General features: G+C 35.1%; 2 long non-coding RNA genes across 2 annotated transcripts in view; one reads left to right on the top strand and one right to left on the bottom strand.

The window, feature by feature from the left end:
* Positions 1 to 19,596, top strand: part of LOC125867758 (uncharacterized) — a 32,845-nt gene that overhangs the window by 4,301 nt on the left and 8,948 nt on the right. The window contains exon 2 of the long non-coding RNA XR_007446666.1: positions 7,988 to 8,045. This is a non-coding gene — a long non-coding RNA (uncharacterized LOC125867758). The remainder of the gene's footprint in view (positions 1 to 7,987; positions 8,046 to 19,596) is intronic.
* LOC125867757 (uncharacterized) lies at positions 1,441 to 4,015 on the bottom strand. The gene is made up of 4 exons (XR_007446665.1): positions 3,799 to 4,015; positions 2,881 to 3,005; positions 1,927 to 1,998; positions 1,441 to 1,581 (listed from the first exon to the last, which is right to left on the bottom strand). It is a non-coding gene; the product is annotated as an uncharacterized LOC125867757 (long non-coding RNA).

Below are 19,596 nucleotides of genomic sequence, written 5' to 3'. Positions count from 1 at the left end.
TCTAGTAGCTACATCTCTTTTCAAACAAAGGATAGTGAAATGAGATGGTCTATTGCACTTAAGAATATGATGATGAAAAGTAGTTTTTAATGGTTTGCCACTACAACTTTTAGTGGAACAACAACAAAATTCTGACCATCAATGACTATTTATGAGAAAGCCTTGTCCGGTGTTTTGTACATTATATCTTCTTCTCTTCAAAAATAAGGTCTTATTACCTTTTGGAATGGGTGAATTGTATTGAGACTCTTCATATCTCTTGATCCCTTTAACCTTTATCCAAATTTGAATGAGAATGAACTACCTTTGGCTATTTGTATCAGAATCTTTGTTGCACGAATCACTATCTTGTCCAATATGTCATCACATGTGTTTATTCTCATTTTTGTTTTCTATGTCCTGATAAATAAATAAATAAATAAAAGTGAAATTGAAAATCAACTTAAAACAATATACTTGTAATATCTATCGACGCCCAACTACGAAATGCACATGTATTACTTACAAAAAAACATGAAAATATACTAATTGTCATGACCCAAAAATCGAGGTCATGATGGCACCCACTCCAAATTCAACCCAGTGTATAAGCCAAAAAATCCAACTAATTATCTCAAATGTTGTGAAAATGAATGTTAACACAAATATGAGAATTTTAGAACGAAGTAATGTCATAAACAAAGAGGAATCGAGATACAACAAAGAATCTCAAAACCTGGTATCATAACTATTAAAGAGAAATCAAACACAATATCTAAATCCAACATACCACACTTGTATTTGAAATATGTGAAGAAAGAAATGAAAGATGAAGCTTGAATAAAGGCCCGAACGAGGATCTCACCACAACTTCATCTTTCATTTCTACATGTATGTATATTTCAAAGATGAGTGTTGTATTTTGTATTCAAATATTGTGTTAGATTGCTCTTTAAAACTTATGATACCAAGTTTTGGTAATTCTATGTTGTATTTTGGTTTTTCTTCATTTATGACTCGACTTCATTCTAAAAGTATCATATGCGTATTTACCTTTCACTACAAGAAATAAGTTTTTTAGTGGCAGCAAATATCGCCACAAAAAACCCAAAAGTCGCCACAAAAACACATTTAGTGGCAACTGAAGGGTCGTTGGTGTTACAGCCGAAACAAAAGGTTATTTGTGGCGACAAACAGAAGTCGCCACAAAACGTTCTTTTTGTGACAGCTTCTGCCGCCACAATATGTTTTTACTATCGCAACAAAAACAAATAGTCAATGGGTAAGCCAAGAGGGTCGCCACTAAATAAACTTCCTTAGCAACGACAAAAATCGCCACTGAAAAGTACCAGAGGCGACATTAACCCGCCACAATAGAAAATATACTTTTAGAGGCGACAATAAGTCGCCACAAATAAGAACTTCTCTTTAAAAAAAACTAATATATTTTTTGTACTATTAATTGCTGCAATAATATAATATTATACTTGTCCATTTTTTTTTTATTATGGAAGCAACGTCAAAAATATTTCTCAACTACAAAAAATCATAATATCTTCAAGCTCCTTATCAACACTTCTCCATCATCAAAGAACCTTGTCCCTGTTAAGAAAAAAAAACAAAGATTCACTTTGAAACCATCTGTTAAAAATAAACATTGTGTTCTTTTAAGAAAATGGAGAAAGGGGTATAAACACAAAAGGAGAACAATGTATCGCATATCAAAACACAAGATATTGTAGCACATCTAAAGATTACACAGTTAAGCAGTTATTTGACTAGTGGGTGATAGTTGAAGTATGTCAAAGTGGTAACAGAGATATACCATGCCAACACTATGAAAAGACAAATGCAAAAGGGACAGCAAATGATAATCTACAATATAATGATCCCCAAGATTGAAATCATGTCACCAACCAATAAGTAAGAAAATGAATTTAGACTTACCAAATCCTAATTGCAGAAGAAATGGAACAAGCTTGAGAAATTCTGAAATTTGAAAAATCAGTCGCTACTTTTCTACAAGTTGGCAAAAGTTTAATGTAAGAAACGAATAAAAACACATTAACCCAATACAAAAAAGCATTAGCCAAAGCAATGTGGAGCAAATTTATGACACCAAAGTGATACATTACAACTGATAAAAAGATTCTTACATGCTAATATTAAGAGATACAACACAAAAGACTTTTAAGTGAAAATATAATATACAATGTATACTTTTAAATGTAAATATAATAAATAGTACTCCAAGATGTTGGAAGGCAGTAAAATAAAATGGATAAAGAAAACAAACATGGTACTTAATTTTATAAGGCCTTAGACAATCTTTGCATTAGTACAATGATAAGCAATATAATAGCTTTATCCAATAATGTGATATTTATGTACTTAATCTTCTCCCTTATGTCATATTGAAAAAGCATATACAAGTTTAGTAGAAAAATTGCTAATTATGCTGATAAAGATTTGACATGTTGTGTCATGCATCTATTGATGAATTAGTCTAATGAAATGTTTATGCCGTATAGTGAGGAACAGAGAACATAAGCTATTACTGTTTTAGCCTTGAATTGTGCTATATAAGATGCATTAAAATAATGAAAAAAAAAATACATTTCAAGGAACTTTGAGAATTGACATATAATAAGTGTAGGTTGAACTACATCTATAAATAATAAGATAGCAACAGACACAAACAAACTGAACCAATATATTTACTATACTCTTTATGTTCTTGAATTTCCCTGACTTTTAATTTTAACATGTCCACATTACCATAATGTGATGTCTTGAATATGCTGTCTTCTTTGTTATATAGCTACAATCAGAAATTGGAAAGAAACAAAAATGGAAAAATAAATTGAGTGGATCAATCAAATAGCAAATTGAATTCCTTACCAACCACATTCCAAAATGATTGTCTTGATTTTTGGCTTTTTTATGACGAACGTCACAACTTCACTTGCGCATACAGTGTAACGTCATATCTTGTTGCTTGATGTAGTCTTCTTAATTTCTAGTGCCTAAGAAACAAATGCCAAGAAGGAAAACGATTAGAAATCGAGGATCTTAACCGGATATATCTTGTATGAAAATTTGCGATATTACAAGTAAATTTATCAGATGGCCACTCAACTAACGACATTTTATCTCAAAAAGTCATTCGAGTTTATTTTATAACCAAAAAGTCACACAAGTATCACCATTTCACCAACAAAGACGCTCAATCCAAAGAGACTTTGCAATATAAGTCTGTATAACTAAAATGTACAAAAACTGCAGTAATTCTACCTTAACTCTTGAATCTTTTTTCTCTAATAGGAGGAAATTGAAAATAAAAAACCTCAACTAAGCATAAAACTTTTCAAACACCAATTGAACCACAAAAAGCTCTAATCTTTTCAATCAAAATACATCAAGAAAACCTCAAAACGCCAATTGAATCAGAATAAGCTCTAATTTTTTCAATCTATGAAATTCTCATAGATGCTGAAAATTGTCATTAAATATAGATGCTGAAAATTGTCAAAACAAACAGACCTCTTAACTTGTAGATGCTGAAAATTGTCATTAAACCTAGAGTCTATGAGCGAAATTCTCAAACGTATTCAAAGGATCTGGCTTTTCTATTCAATTTTACACCATTACCAGATTTGAAAAGGAAATCTACACAAAATATTGACTACTAAAACAATAACCAAAATTTAATGAGAAAACACTCCAAAAATCAAATTAAATTTTGACACAACCATAAATAAGGAAGAACGATGTCATATCAAGTAGAAAGTAAAAATGCAAAAGCAAAAAAATCTTTACCAAGTTACGAATCTGAGAGGAAACCAAGGAAACAACATATGCCACTTCTCGACAATTTGAAGTCTTCTTAAACAACGTCGATTTGAGATAAGGGGGTTTGAATGACACGCACGACTAGCAGGAAGGGTTTTAGGAAAGAGGAACAATGGATTTGGTAAATTGGATTTGGGAAAATAGGGCTTTTCAGTGGCCCTCACACCTCTAGGGTTTTGGGGTATCAGGGAGAAGTAATTTTGGTAAGTGAGAGATATAAATAAATGGAAGAAAACATTTCCTTTTTAAGTTAAAATTACTACGGTATTTGTTTTCCAAAAATTTAAGCAAAAGTAATGGCGACATGAGTCGCCCCAATATATTTATTGTAGCAATTATTTATCGGTCGCCACAAATGTCGTTTCAACCCAATTTTTATTTTTGAAAAATAAATATTTAAAATATAATTAGTGGTGATCTCACCAAAATCGCTGCTAAATATCCTACTTTCTGTAACAACAATAAGGGTCGCCACTAAAGGTTCCACTTGTTGTGGCAACATTTATGAGTCGCCACTAAACACTAATAGATTGTGGCAATTAAAGTGGTCGCCAGTGAAGGTCGTCACAATAAATTTAATTTCTTGTAGTGTTTTTTCTGGAACATTTGAGATGATTCTTGAGTTGGATTCTTTAGCTTACACACCGGGTTAGGTTTAGGGTGTATGTCATCGTGAACTTAGATTTTGGGTTTGTAACACCCCTGAAAATGGTAAGTTGACGAGGAAGGGAAAATTGCATTTTTGGCAATGGTGCAGGTTGTACGGAAGACACCTACGGACCGTATAAGGTCCTACAGTCCGTAGAAGATAGTCGTAGGAAATGGTCTTGGAATTTAGAGTTTTGAAGTCTCTGAAGTTTTACTACGGACCATCAAGATATTTGTAGAAGGTTCTACAGCCCGTATGAGGGGTTCCACACTCAGTGAAAATTCTAGTTGACTTTAGGTTCTACGGTTGGTGTCTACGGCCCGTAGGAAATATACGGACTGTAGGAACCGTTAGTGGAAATTGATTGAATTTTAGACCTCCAGTACTTGCTCTACAAAAGATCAGAACGGTCCGTAGAAGTTTCTACGGATTGTAGGTCACTTCAGGTATATTTTAAGTTATGGTCATTTGGGTTTTTTCCACTATTTTAACTCCTAAACAATGACATTTTGACCATATAACTAAATCTTATAACCGATTTTACTCTTAGAAATCTACCCATTCCTTTCCATTCACCAAAAACTCACAACAGCTCTCAAGGTTTTCTCTCGAAAATCTCGCCAAGGCTCTCAAAGGAAATTTTAGGGTTCTTCAAACTTCAACTTTTCTCTTGCAAACTCAAGACCTGTGATTTATCAAGGTATGATTTTCTTTCATCCATTGAGTTCCAAAGATTTTTTCGAACCTCCTTTATGATTTAAATCCAAATTCTAGGATTTTGCATGTTTTTTAATGGATTCAATTGTTTGTGGCTATATTCAATCTATATGATCTTATTATGCATGAATTGAGTTGTATTGTATGTTTTTGATGAATTTCCTAGGAACCCATGCCATATGCTTATATTGTGATTGCGGATTATGCTTTGAGATTATGCGTGGACTATTGAATTGGAGAATTTATTTCATATTTTGCATCTTTGTCTAGAATTTGCACTGCATGTTATTGAAGCGGAATAAAATTGTTTCTTTGTTTAGAAGATGATAAAAGACTTTCTTTGATTTGTTTTTGTAAATTTTAGCCTTTTCAGACATTATATCACTAGTTAGCCTCTTGAGCCTATGACCTTTTGCTGATAGCCTTATTTTTTCCTCGACTCTTTTGTTGAATCCCTAATTTTGGCACTTTGCTTCCTTGAGTATTGTAGCATAGACTTATTATAAGTGTTAAATCTGAAGAAAATGAACGGTTCAGTAAAAAAAGTAATCAATGATAGCTACAAAGTGATGTCAAAATCCTCCTTTAAAAGAATGTGGCATGAAAAAGAAAAAAAAAAGAGAAAAAAAAAACATAATTGAAGCATTCTTGAGATAACGAGAATTTCTTGTGAAATAATTGTTGAAGAGAGGACTGAAAATAAAAAAATATAAATAATGGGTGATGAAGTCTAGAAGTGCAAAGTGCTTAGGGAAGTGCAAGTCACTATTATATTGTTTTTCTACCCGTCCCCAAGCCTTCATTAAAACCTATCAAAGTCCTATTTGATTCTATTCAAGCATGCTTAATTAGTGGAGATGTACATAATGAGCAAACCTATGGTTCTTTGTGCATACATGTGAATTTTATTTGTGAGTGTGAGAGTTGTTCTTTGATGCTAAGTCCTTAATTTATATTCACTCTTTTAAATTGAGTATGTTGACTATTTCTTCTTGTGAGGACACCTGTTTCATGATAGATACGTGGTTTTACTAGCTTTCTTTGATGAAAGTAGGTGAGCAAGCTGAAATTTGATAGGTTCAGTGTCCTTCCTTGAGGTTAGGAGGTGAGAGATTTGTTGTTTATTTGTATATCTTCCATAATGATTGAGAAGTGTATTTGATGTTAAAAATTTGTGGATGGCCTAATTGTTTGTATCAACCAAAATGGTGGCATTACTAGTATGATTTTTTTGAGAGGAGCTTTAATGCTAGCTCGAAGAAGAGCAAAAATTTAAGTGTGAGGTGTTGATGTGAGTCCAAAAATATATATTTTTTAAATAATTATTTGTTTCTCATTTAGCATTATTACTTGTCCTTTTTTAGTATGAATTTTATGAATTGTGCTATATAGTGTATTTTGTTTGTATGATTAAATTGGTGTGAGATGAAAAAGTTTGAAACTAAAATGAATTAAATATAAAAATTATAGAAGAAAATCAAGAAGACAGATTAATAGATTAAATTGAATATTATATTATATTTACATATGGAAACATGGCAACAAATAAAGAAAACGTACCTGCATTGCCACGGTTGCAGCAAGTGAAGAGCCATTATGTTGAGGAGATGAAAAAGCAAAGAAGCCTAAAAATATGATGGCTTTTCCTTACAAGTATGCTGCGACTGCGAGTGATGGTTGAGCATTGATTTCGTTTGGATGAATTTGTTATTATATAAATTATTTTTATATTTTTGTTCTAGTATTTCTTGTTTAATCCTCATGAAAATAAATTTAATGTCTATTTTTAAACATTGTGCTTGATTATAGAAAACATGAGGAAATGTAGATACTCCTAGTTGAGTTTATGTATACCCATTTGACACCCATGACTTGTACTCTCTCAACCACACCCATTTCTGCACCCTTTCCAATACGGGAGTTAGATACTCGACCGTTAAACTAGAGAGACCCACAAATCCATAGAATTATGAACTGATCATGGTTGGAGAAAAATCAGGGCGGTCTACATCTCCTGATATTCAGGTTTGTGAAAAGAAATTAAGCTTTAGGTCTCTGTTCAAGCCTATTAAAACGGAAATCAACATCTTTCTTTTTTATTGAAGAACTCAACCAACTTTTCTTCTTACTTCAATCCTCACTTGATTTTTACTGATCTTTGTTGGGAGTAATAATATGTGGACATTTTGTTAGAGTTTTCTTCTCTTCAAAGTAAGTTTATGTCGTTTAATTTGAATATGAATTTTTTTTGTGAAAAGCTCCATTTTGTTTATGCTTTATGAACCATCTAGGTTTTTTCCAGTAGTTTTTTTGGTGTGGCACGTTGGCATGTTGTATCTATTGATGTGTTGATATACTGCAAAATGAGATGCAATAATTGTTATTATTTAATAAATTTGTTAATTTATACTTTCTAGGAACAAATTTGCATTATCCTTCAAAAGTGTAATTTTACCTTATAATATGATATAGTTTTTTTATGTGAACTGCATAGTTAAAAATTTCGTATTTAAGCTTGTTATTTTGGTCACGACAAGCTTAAATTTTCACACTAATAATAAGAGAATATCAATCCAATAGTCCACACAAATTCAAAATGCTATATTTTTAATCAGCAAAAGAGTGGGTTAGGATCTAACCTTGTGCATAAGATGCTATACACCCTCACACAACCACCTTTTTATACCCTATTTAGAAGCAGCAGACTTGTGGAGTATGTTTATCACTCTTTATGTAGTAAGATATCATCTCCTTCTAATCAAACTGTTAATTCTAATTTCTCTCTTTCAGGTTTCAGTTCGTGCTGTTGTGATGATTGATCTTGAGTGTGTTCAACCTCCTCGACTTTGTAAGAATCACACTTCTGCTTTCTTTGATTATTTTGCCTAGCTTCTTCGATTTTTCTGTTTCTTTATTTTGTTGATTTGTTTTACTAAAGTGTATAAAATTGTATGTTCTGCGTTTATTTTAGTTGTTTAAACCTGTGATATGTGCCCGTAAACCTAAAATTCTAACATCATATAACCATGTAAAATAGATGGTTGTTGGACAAAAGTTCACAACGGCTATTAACGACTAGTTCTACACTCTCTCTCCTCCCTGTTCCGTCATGGAACCACCGGACAGACAAGGTCTGGTGGGACTGAGGGGGAAACTAGAAACTCCTAAAGGGACTGGACCACCAAACGACTCAGTACAAGAGAAAATTTCATATGCCTCTCGTCTCTGTGACGTCGTCGACAACAATTCCATCTGCCCAAAAACGTGAAAAAGTGATGGCAAGGCAAACAACTCACAACGGTGTTCCAGCAGTAATCTTCGAAGCTGCGGACTATTACAGAATCATGGCACAAGACTGTAGGAGAACCATTGTTGGAAATTTTTTGAAACCTAGTCCCCAAATTGACAAAATTAGATCAAAATTCAAGGAATTGGTAGCGCTCAAAGGCTCTGTCAAATTTGGGGTTTACGACAACTATAATGTGTTCATCGACTGCTCGAATGATGAAGACTTTCATAATGTTTGGTATAGAAGAATGATTGAAATAGAGGGATTGCAAATGTGGATGCAAAAATGGACCCCCGACTTCAAGCCAGAGGAGGGCATCCCCATCGTTCCGGTATGGGTTCTCTTACCTGAATTACCCTTTCATAAGCACAACTGGCAATATGTTACACAACTTCTTATCCCCATTGGGACGCCTCTATCCCTTGACGCTACAATAGAAAGTAAGACAAGACCCAGCATGGCAAAGGTGAGGGTAGAAGTCGACCTACTCAAACCAAGGCTAAACAAGGTTTGGGTGGGGCTCGAACATGAAGGCTCTCCACTAACTGGTTTTACCCAGAAGGTGGAATATGAAAATATCCCAAAATCTTGCAAACACTGCAAAAAATTGGGACAAAATATGAATGATTGTTGGATCTTGGAGAGAAAGAGGATCATGGAGGCAAAAAGGGAAAATACTAAAGCTAAGAGAGCGGAACAAGGAGAAACAAGCAATGCCAAAGATAATGGTAAGGCCACGAATGCTAACTACCAGAATGCTGAAGATGTAGAACAAAATACTCAAGCTGGTAGACCTCAAGCAAAGCGAAAGAACAAGAACAAGGAAACTGTGAATATAGAAAATGTTGATGTTGAAACTATCAACAATGAGCTGATAAGAGATGAGGAGGAATACGAGGAACAAGCAAGAGATCGAAGTTCAGTAAGTCATATTTTAGTAAAAAGCAAGAGATAGAAGTTCTCTCTTCCATTGAACTCTAAGGTTTCCGTCTCCCTTCAATGAGCTGAAGTTATACACAAAAATAGGTTGATCTAGGAATTCGAACAAAGACAAAGGAAAGTCAAAGTCAATTGATTTAGATTTTTGTGTTCATCGTCCTGTGACTTAATCCTTCTCTAAGAGTCCTAACATTTTCACTGCTGGCAAAAGAAAGTCTATTAAAGTTGTCATGAAATAGGTGAGGCTATATGAATAAAGCTCCGGGCAAAAGGTTAATCAGGAGAAGAGTTTTTTCTGCACTTCCAGTAAAATCTCACCCTCTAGGATCAATAGGATCTGATAAAACAAGTTTTAGACACAAGCAATTTCCTTTTACATATCTGGGGTCCCCCATCTGTATCGAAAAGAGGAAAATCTGTTACTTTAATGATTTAGTTAACAAAATCACCACCAAACTTTCTGGGTGGCATGCTAAACATTTATCCTATGGTGGAAGGTTTTACTTATCAAAAGTGTCATCCAAGCTATCCCTACATATACTCTCGCAGCTCTCAATCTCCTCAAAACTACTCTCACTCTCGTTGAAAAGTTCATCGCTATCTTTTTTTGGGGGACTCAGGAAGACAAAAACAAATACCATTGGAGTGCGTGGGATAAATTATGTAACACCAAGGATGTGGGAGATATAGGTACTAAAACTCTTGTAGACATCAGGGAATGCTTTGCATACAAGAGATGGTGGAACCTGAGGACCCAACAATCTCTTTGGGCCTCGTTTGTTATGGCTAAATATTGTACCAGAGTAGGCCCTATTGCTAAAGCTATTAATGCTCCTCAATCCAATACTTGGAGGAAATGTATGCAAATCAAACACAAGGTTGAAGAACACATTGTCTGGAAGATCAATGATGGAGGGTGCAATTTTTGGTGGGATAATTGGACTGGAAAGGGTGCTTTAGCTAAGATTTTCACTAACCAGTCCATTTATTCTAAAACAAAAGTTAGTGAATTCATTCAAGAAGGGTGTTGGGATATGAATAAGCTTGCTGAATTTCTTCCTGATCAAATGGTTAGTATCGTAGCTAATATCCATATTGGTAAGTGCCCCAAGAAAGACATGGCTATGTGGGAGCTTGAGACAGAAGGCATATATTCTACCAAGTCGGCGTGGAACATTATTAGAACGCACAAAGAAGAGGATTTCACCACCAGTCAAGTATGACATCCTAAACTTCCTTTTAAAATTTATTTCCTTGCATGGAGAATCATCCATAGAAAACTTCATTTCGATGATACTCTATGCAAGTTTGGGACTGACAGGGAGTGTCTTTGTGTTTGTTGTGCACAAAAACAAAAGGAAACTGGGCAACACCTTTTTATAGACAACAACATAGCTAGACATATGTGGAACACTTTTGGGGTACCCCTAAGTATATGTACTTAGACAAATTGGAGCGTCAAATGAATTCTCAGAAAATGGTGGTCGACCAGAGCAAATGTAAGCATCCACAAAATGACCTTACACCTAGTTCCTATTTTAATCTAATGGGAGAAATGGAGACAAAGGAGTTCTTGTAAATATGGTACACAAAAGATGTTTTGGTATAGAGGAATGGACAAAAATATCTGGTTGAACCTCAAGATGGCTATCAAGTTAGCTTTTCCAACATTTGAGATGGCAGACTCCTAGAAAAATTTCAGCGAAATAGTGGAGCATCTTAGACATACTACCGAATGGAAGATAATCAAATGGATTAAACCAACCATAGGAAAGGTGAAACTCAACACTGATAGGAGTTTCTCCAAAAATGGAGCTGGCATTGGTGGCATATTTAGGAATGAATATGGCAACATGATTATGGCATTTGCGGCAAAGTGGACTGTGACATCAATAACAAAGAAGAGGCAAAAGCGGCTAAGTATGGGATAGAGTTGTGTGCTCAGAATGGGTTGACTAATTGAATAATTGAGCTAGACTCTATGATAATTGTGGATATGATAAAGAATAGAGGCACCAACAATCTTAAACTCAAGACTATAATCGAAGATATTGTGCAGATCATCAACAATATGAATTGTAGTATTGAACATTGCTTTAGAGAGGCTAACCAAGTGGCAGATAGACTAGCCAAATTTGGTGCCATAAATGAGGGAAGCCATATCCTTCAAAACTGATAGCAGATCCCCAACAGTTCCAAAGGAGCTTATCACCTGGATAAAGCTTAATTACCTAGCATGAGAATTAAATATGTCAAGGCCAACTTCTTTGTTGGTTAAGTTTACTTTTGTACATATTGCTAGTCAAAGAACTAGCAACTTTTGTTGAGTTCCTTTGAACTCAATGGTGCATCAAGATGTAAGTTTTTTCTGGAAGAAATAAGATGCACATCCATTCATGGATGTAATTTATTAAAAAAAAAGATGGTTGTTGGACTCAAGGTTTTGTTGGCACACGATCACCAAACTTTTGGTGTTCCTCACTTGATTAAAATCTTAAGGCTTTACAAGTGATGCAAGATATTTTAATATAGGATAATCGAAAAGAATTAGTCAATCTTGAATATCTTCTCTTGGACCAGAGGTGCTTATTAACTCTAGGCTGCTGGAGAGAGCTCCTTCATTATCTTTGGCTTCAACAGATTCATCATACTTAAGGAATTGATTAATAGTTGTGCTGCCAACTTATCTATGATGGTACCATCGTCGATGTGTTAGGTTTCCTTTCGCTTATTGCAATAGAAATGTCATTTCGAAAGAGGTCACTTAGAACAAAGACATGAATGATGGTTGTACATCACAATATTTGAATGAATCATGTTCTAATAAAGTGGAATATAGTTATAAAGGGTTTAAATGGCCAACCCCAATTAATTTGAGATTGTGGTATAGTTGTTGTTGTTATCCTCTTAAAAACTATCTTTCAGGAACTGAGGAATCAATGATGATACTATTGGAAATTTTTTGTAGTTTTTCGATAACTTTCTTTGGGTATAATCTTTTATTTAACACTTTGTGTGCTTGTTCACTAGATGTATGATCTCTTTACTCTCTAACCGTGATCATGGTGGAACAATATGATACTATTTTTACTTCGTTTGTATAAGTTAGTTAGTAATATTCAGAGAAATGGTTGTTCTCACTGGTACACATAATAACGAGAGGACTTAAAAGAAGGACATGACAAGTCAAAACCAACATATTAATGGCTTCAAACTCTGATTCCTTTAATTGTTTTCTTTTGTTTAAAATCATTAGGAACACTATTCTTTAAACAAAAATAGTCATCAATTAGCCTAGAGAAATAAGAAAAATTACATGTCTATCTGATCCCGTCAAACCTATGACAAAAAAGAAATTTCAATCCTAAATGATTTACAAACTAGCTAGGGACTTATACATGACCACAAAACTACCTTGATAGACAATTCTCAAGTACTCTCTAAGTTCACACTTCTTGACAACTATAACACCAACATCACAAAGACTCTGTTATTTCCTACCAATGCGACACAAATGCTGGTATTTCATCGGTGATGGTGGTGGCATCACTAATACTGTTGCTATTAGAATCAGTTGACAATGTGTATTTTCCTTCGTCTAACAATGTGCATCACAATTTTAGTAGGTGACTGTTGGTTTCTATATATCATCTAGACATATAGCATCTGTTGACAATGTGCATTTTCCTTCAGTTGTGATTATCTTGAGTCAAACATGCTTCTTAGAGTACTTTCCATGTGAAGCAAATAACCTTTTGCTACTTTGTTAATGATTATTAGAGAATCACAAAGTTATATGTTTCTTATATATAATATTCTAGCTGATTCTTAGGGATTTAGATAGTTAGTTACCTTAGTTAGTCTTTTCTTTACCTATATTTAAATCATTGTCTTCTTTGGATAATATACATTGAAATTACTCAATACTTTTGTTGTAACATGGTATTAGAGCCAAGTTTATAGCTTCGGCTGAGTTAGCGTTGCCTAGTCGAAGTTGAGTCATCTCCATAGCCGGGAGGCACTGTTTCTTAGCTAGAAGTTAATAGTGATTATCTGGTAACTCTTTCATTAAAATTAACCTCGTGAGTCTCACGTTCCGGTGACTCCATTTAGTTCACACTTTTCCAGCAAGTGCGTGACGGCAAGTGGTATATTTGTGATCGATTTTTCTTTCTGTCGATCATCTTTTTCCAACATTTATTGTTATTTTCGGTCAAGATCTATTGGTGCTTGTCGAACAGACCACCATCTGAGAAGAAAACACTTGTTTCTGGCTAAAAGAATCTGGTTATTGCCTCACTCTTTCTTCCAGCCTACTTCTGGAGTTCTATAAATTGTTATCTGGTGCTTCCATCTTTAATGTGCAGTTTGTGTTTGCTTGAAGTTTTGGGCAGGTATTGTGAAAGCACCAAGTTTTGTTCCATTGGTCAAAGATCTACATTTGACTTTTATTACGTACATGTTCTATTTGTTTTCTTTGAAGAAGTTCCATTACTGAATTTGTTTCGTTTGGAAAATATTTGTTGGGGATTAGTGTTGTTGCTACTGCAGAAGTAGAATGTCCAATAAGAGAATGAGTTTTGCTGCTACTGATAGTTCATCTTTTGATAAAATGATTTCAATTTCGACACATGAGTTTGTAAAATTATCTCAATATCTAGAATCATTAAAGAAATTCACTTCAGCTACATCATTTGCTAAGCTAGATGAAACATGTCTTATCACCTCTTAAAATAAATGGGTAATTGATTCAGGTGCCACAAATCACATGACTGGTAATTCTAGTATTTTTTCTAGCTTTCAATCACACAGAGCTCCCTCTCCAGTCACTATAGCTGATGGGTCTACTTGTACTAGTGTTGGATTTGGAACTGTTAAGCCAACCTCCTCTATTACTCTGTCATCTGTGTTAAGTATACCAAAATTGGCTTTTAATTTGATCTTTGTTAGTAAACTTACCAGAGACCTTAATTGTTATATTTCATTCTTTCCTGATCATTGCCTATTTCGTGATCTTAAGACAAAATTAGGTTATTGGTAAATGACATGTATCTGATGATCTTTACATCCTTGATGAGTAGGAGTCTCAAGTTGTTGTTTGCTCTAGTGTCGTGTTTTCATATGATGCACATTGTTGATTGGGACATCCTTCTCTACTTTTATTAAAGAAGTTATGTCCTCAGTTTTAGAATATTTCTTCATTGGAATATGAATCATGTCGATTTGCAAACCATCATTGCACATCATTAAACCAAGGGTAAAATAACGGGCTGGGTCAACTTTTGAGTTAATTCATTATGATGTTTGGGGATCATGTCCTATCATTTCTAAAACTGGGCATAAGTTATTACTTTTGTGGATGATTTCTCTCGGATGACTTGGGTTTACTTTATGAAGAGTCACTCATAAGTATTTACTCACTTTTGTGCATTTTGTGCTGAAGTCAAAACTCAATTCAATGCTTCAGTTAGTATTCTAAGAAATGACAATGCTAAGAAAAATGTGTCAAAAATATTTCAGTCATATGTGAGACAACATGGTATTCTTTATCAATCTTCTTGTGTTGATACACCCTCTAAAAATGGAGTTGCTGAGAGAAAGAATAGACATTTACTTGAGACAGCTCAAACACTTATATTCCAAATGAAGGTTCCTAAATAGTTTTGGGCTGATGTAGTCTCTACGGTTTGCTTTCTTATTAATTGCATGCCGTCTATTGTGCTTGCTAGTAATATGCCTTATAGTGTTCTCTTTCCAAACAAGTCACTTTTTTCGGTTGAACCTAATGTATTTAGATGCACGTGTTATGTTCGACCATTTTTTACCAAGTTGGATCCCAAGGCATTGAAGTGTGTTTTCCTAGGTTATTGTCGCGTCCAAAAGGGGTATCAGTGTTATTCCACTTAACTTGACAGATATTTGAACTGAGGTGGAATTTTTCGAGTGTACACCATTCTTCTATGCACTTCTGTAACACCCCATATCTGAAAAAGGGAAAAGGATCAATTTTTTTGGAAATTGCAGGTGCCAGCCATGAGGGCTACCCACGACCCGTGGATGGGAGCACGAACCGTAGGTGTGGTCCGTGGATGGCCCTACTTAAGGGTTGTGTTGAGGTCCAGGACCACGGCTAGACCTACGGACCATAGGCCTGACCACGGTCCGTGGTCAGGGTCCATGGTTCACTGGCCAGAAATTGTTGTTTCTGTTGACCAACCACGGTCCACCAGGACGGGCGGTGGGTCAGACCACGGTCCGTTGACTGGGGTCCGTCTGTGGTCACCTGGCAATTATTGTTAAGGGCAGTTGGGTCTTTTCCTAATTTATTAGTTTTTATACTACATCATTTTAACCTTCACTAAGACCCCTATATAAGCTTTTTCAACCCCCAAATTAAGCCATTCATTTCATTCTTCCAAATTCACAAAAGAAAAATCAAATCTCCTCTCCAAATATTTCTCTCTCTAGAACCTTAAAGAAGAAGAAGATTCAACCTACGGTTTCAAGTTAAGGTCTCAATTCGTTCATTGAGGGATGGATTTTGGATTCAAGGTATGATAACTCTCATCCATGGGTTCTTTCCATCCATGGAGTTCCCAAATTCCTCAATTTCAAAGATTAGAATTCCCTATTTGAGTTAGGGTTTTCTTCAATTGTCATGGATTCGTTGCATTATTGATTTAAATGATTGAATTATGATCTCTTAAGCATGAACTAATTAAACACTATGATTTTATGATGATTTCCCATGAACCCATGTAATCCCCATGTTTTCAAGTTATGAATTATATGATGTGGGATTTTGATCTTCAAGGAAGAGTTTTATGAAATTAAGCATGTATTGCAAGCTTCACATGTATTTATGATGAAATCCATATCTAATCCATTTTTTCTAAGTGTTGATGATTGAAAGTGGATTTTGAACCTCAAGAAGTAAATTATGGAATTATGCATTTTTGTTGTTACGTATCTCAGAATCTGCTTTGAATGGGTCAGAGACTTCAGCTGATTATTAGGAGATTAGTTTTCTTTTATTCATTATCCTATTAACTAGTTATAGTTGTTCCTATTTTATAGGCATGTTAGCAGTCTATGTTCTGTGTTAGTTGTACTGCTCCTCTATTTATTTAATCAGCTTGAAGTTCAATAAAAATTTATTCTTCAGATTTCAATTAATAAGATTGGTATCAGAGCCCTACTTCTTAAGGGACTTGTGTGAGACTTGCGAGGTTCTTTTCTGAGTATTTATCCATAAAATATTCTCTGCAAAACACCATTAAAACAATGGAGAATGCATGCTCTTTTTCTGCTATGGCTCCACCAATTTTTGATGGATAAAACTATCAAGCCTGGCAGTGAAAATACAAGTTTATTTGAAGGCTAGTGATTTCTGGGAGGCAGTCGAGGAAGACTACGAAGTGCATCCTCTGCTAGGGAATCCAACTATGGCTCAGATTAGAACCCACAAGGAAAAGAAGACAGGAAAATCCAAAGCTAAATCTTGTCCCTTTGCTGTAGTTTCTGCCACCATTTTCAATAGAATAATGACATGTAACTCAGCCAAAGCAATTTGGGATTTTCTCAAGAAAGAGTACGAGGGAGGTGAAAGAATTAAAGGAATGAAAGTATTGGACTTGGTTAGAGAATTCGAGATGCAGCATAGAAGGAATCAGAAACCATTAAGGATTATTCTGTTAGGTTGCTTGGGATTGCCAGTAAGGTAAGGATAGTTGGAAATGAACTTACTAATAATAGAATAGTTCAAAAAATACTTGTAACTTTACCTAAGAGATATGAGGCAACTATTGCTTCATTGGAAAATACTAAAGATCTGTCTAAGCTTAGCTTGGCAGAGTTATTGAGTGCACTGCAGGCACAAGAACAACGAAGATTGATGAGGCATGAGGGATACATTGAGGGAGCCTTGCAAGCCAAGTTGCAGTTCGGTTCAAGTGCCAGGGGAAACAAAGGAAAAGGAAAGAAAGGGAATCATGGAAACTACGAAGCAACAACAACGAGAAATGGTGTTACTGCAACTAGCAACAACAGAGAAGGCAAATATCCTTCCTGCCAACATTGTGGGAGGAAAAATCATCCACACTTCAAGTGTTGGAGTAAACCTGATATGAAATGCAGAAAGTGTCACAAGCTCGGTCATGCTGAGATTATTTGCAAAGAGAAGGGACTACAACAACCAAATGATGCACAGATTACAGACAAACAAGAAGATGAGCAACCTGTTTCACAAGAAAAAATTCAAGTGAAAGTTGGCTTGTTGTCAGTGGTTGTACAAACCACATGACCAGTGATGAGAAGATTTTCAGAGAACTTGTAGATCAGCTAAATCAAGAGTTAGGATCGGAAATGGAGAATACCTCCCAGCGAAAGGAAAGGGGACTGTAGCAATTGAAAGTTACAAAGGCACAAAACTTATTTATGAAGTTTTATTTGTTCCTGAAATTGATCAGAATTTATTAAGTGTTGGGCAACTCCTAGAAAATGGATTCAAATTATTATTTGAAGATAAAGCATGCCTGATCAGTGATCCTAGTGGTCAGGAAATATTCAGAATTAAAATACAGGGAAAAAGTTTTTCCTTGAGTCTATTGAACGAGGAACACATAGCTTTTCCAAGCTAGCTCACTGTAGCAAAAACGTGGCACAAAAGGTTGGGGAACTTTCATCATAAAGCTTTATTGTTTATGCAAAGGAGCAAAATGGTAAATGGTTTACCAAACTTAGAGGAGAACCCCTCAAGTTGTAAGGCTTGTGTGCTTGGCAAACATACTAGACTTCTATTTAAAAGTTCCACTTGGAGAGCTACAGAAAAGTTGCAACTCACTCACACCGATCTTTGTGGTCCACAAAGAACTCCATCACTCAATGGCAGCAGGTATTATATTATTTTCATTGATGATCTAACAAGAATGTGTTGGATTTACTTTATGAAGTTTAAGTCCGAAGCTGCTGGAATTTTCATGAAGTTCAAAAGATGGATAGAAAATCAGAGTGGCTGCAAGATTCAGGTCATTAGGTTAGATAATGGAAGTGAATATACCTCAGATATGTTCAATTCTTTTTGTGAAGAAGATGGAATTGAGCACCATCTTACTATCCCTTATTCTCCACAACAAAATGGAGTGAGTGAGAGAAAAAATAGAACAATCATGGAGATGTCGAGATGATTGTTGCATGAGAAGAATCTACCAAAAAAGTTTTGGGCTGAAGCAACAAACATTACTGTTTTCTTGCTGAATAGACTGCCTACGCGGGCAGTGGAAGGAAAGACTCCATTTGAAGCATGGTATGGTGTCAAACCTGTTTTGAAAAACCTCAAGATATTTGGATGTCTATGTTTTTCTTATGTTCCATAGGTTAAGAGAGACAAGCTAGATAAGAAGGTAGATTTGGGAATCTTCATTGGCTATATCTTATTTTCTAAAGCTTATAGGATCTTTCAACCTCAAACAAACAAGATTATGGTAAGTAGAGACATTCAATTCCTTGAAGATGAGCAATGGGAATGGAATGACGAGTCCCGAGTTAAAAACCATAATTCACAACTTGATTATGATGACTTGGTGGATGATCAACCTATTAGGGGAACAATGTCACTCTCTATCAAAGATGCAATGTTGTTGTTTTTGAACCTGTAGGATATGAGGAAGCAAAAATGGATCAAAATTGGACAAATGCAATGAAGGAGGAGCTGAACATGATAGAAAAGAACCAAACTTGGAAGCTTGTGGAAAGACCCCAAGATAGAAAAGTGATTGGAGTTAAATGGATTTTTCAAACAAAGTTAAATCCAGATGGTTTGGTAAACAAGCACAAAGCTAGATTGGTGGTGAAAGGCTATGCACAAGTTTCAGGAGTAGATTTTTCTGATACTTTTGCCCAGTAGCTAGATTGGATACAATTCAGATGATTTTGGCCATTGCGGCACAGAAAAATTGGAAGATTTTTCAAATGGACGTGAAGTCTGCTTTCTTGAATGGTCTACTACAGGAAGAAATATATGTTGAGCAGCCAGAAGGGTTTAGCGTACCAGGACATGAAGATATGGTTTATCTGTTAAAGAAAGCTCTATACGGACTAAAGCAAGCTCCTAGAGCTTGGTACAGCCGAATGGATAATCATTTTCTAGGCTTAGGCTTTGAAAAAAGCTTAA

The sequence above is a fragment of the Solanum stenotomum genome, chromosome 6 (genome assembly GCF_019186545.1).
Source record: "Solanum stenotomum isolate F172 chromosome 6, ASM1918654v1, whole genome shotgun sequence".
Classification (NCBI taxonomy): Eukaryota; Viridiplantae; Streptophyta; class Magnoliopsida; order Solanales; family Solanaceae; genus Solanum; species Solanum stenotomum.
Note: the sequence above shows the minus strand (reverse complement) of the source record. Positions and strands in the feature narration are given on the sequence as shown.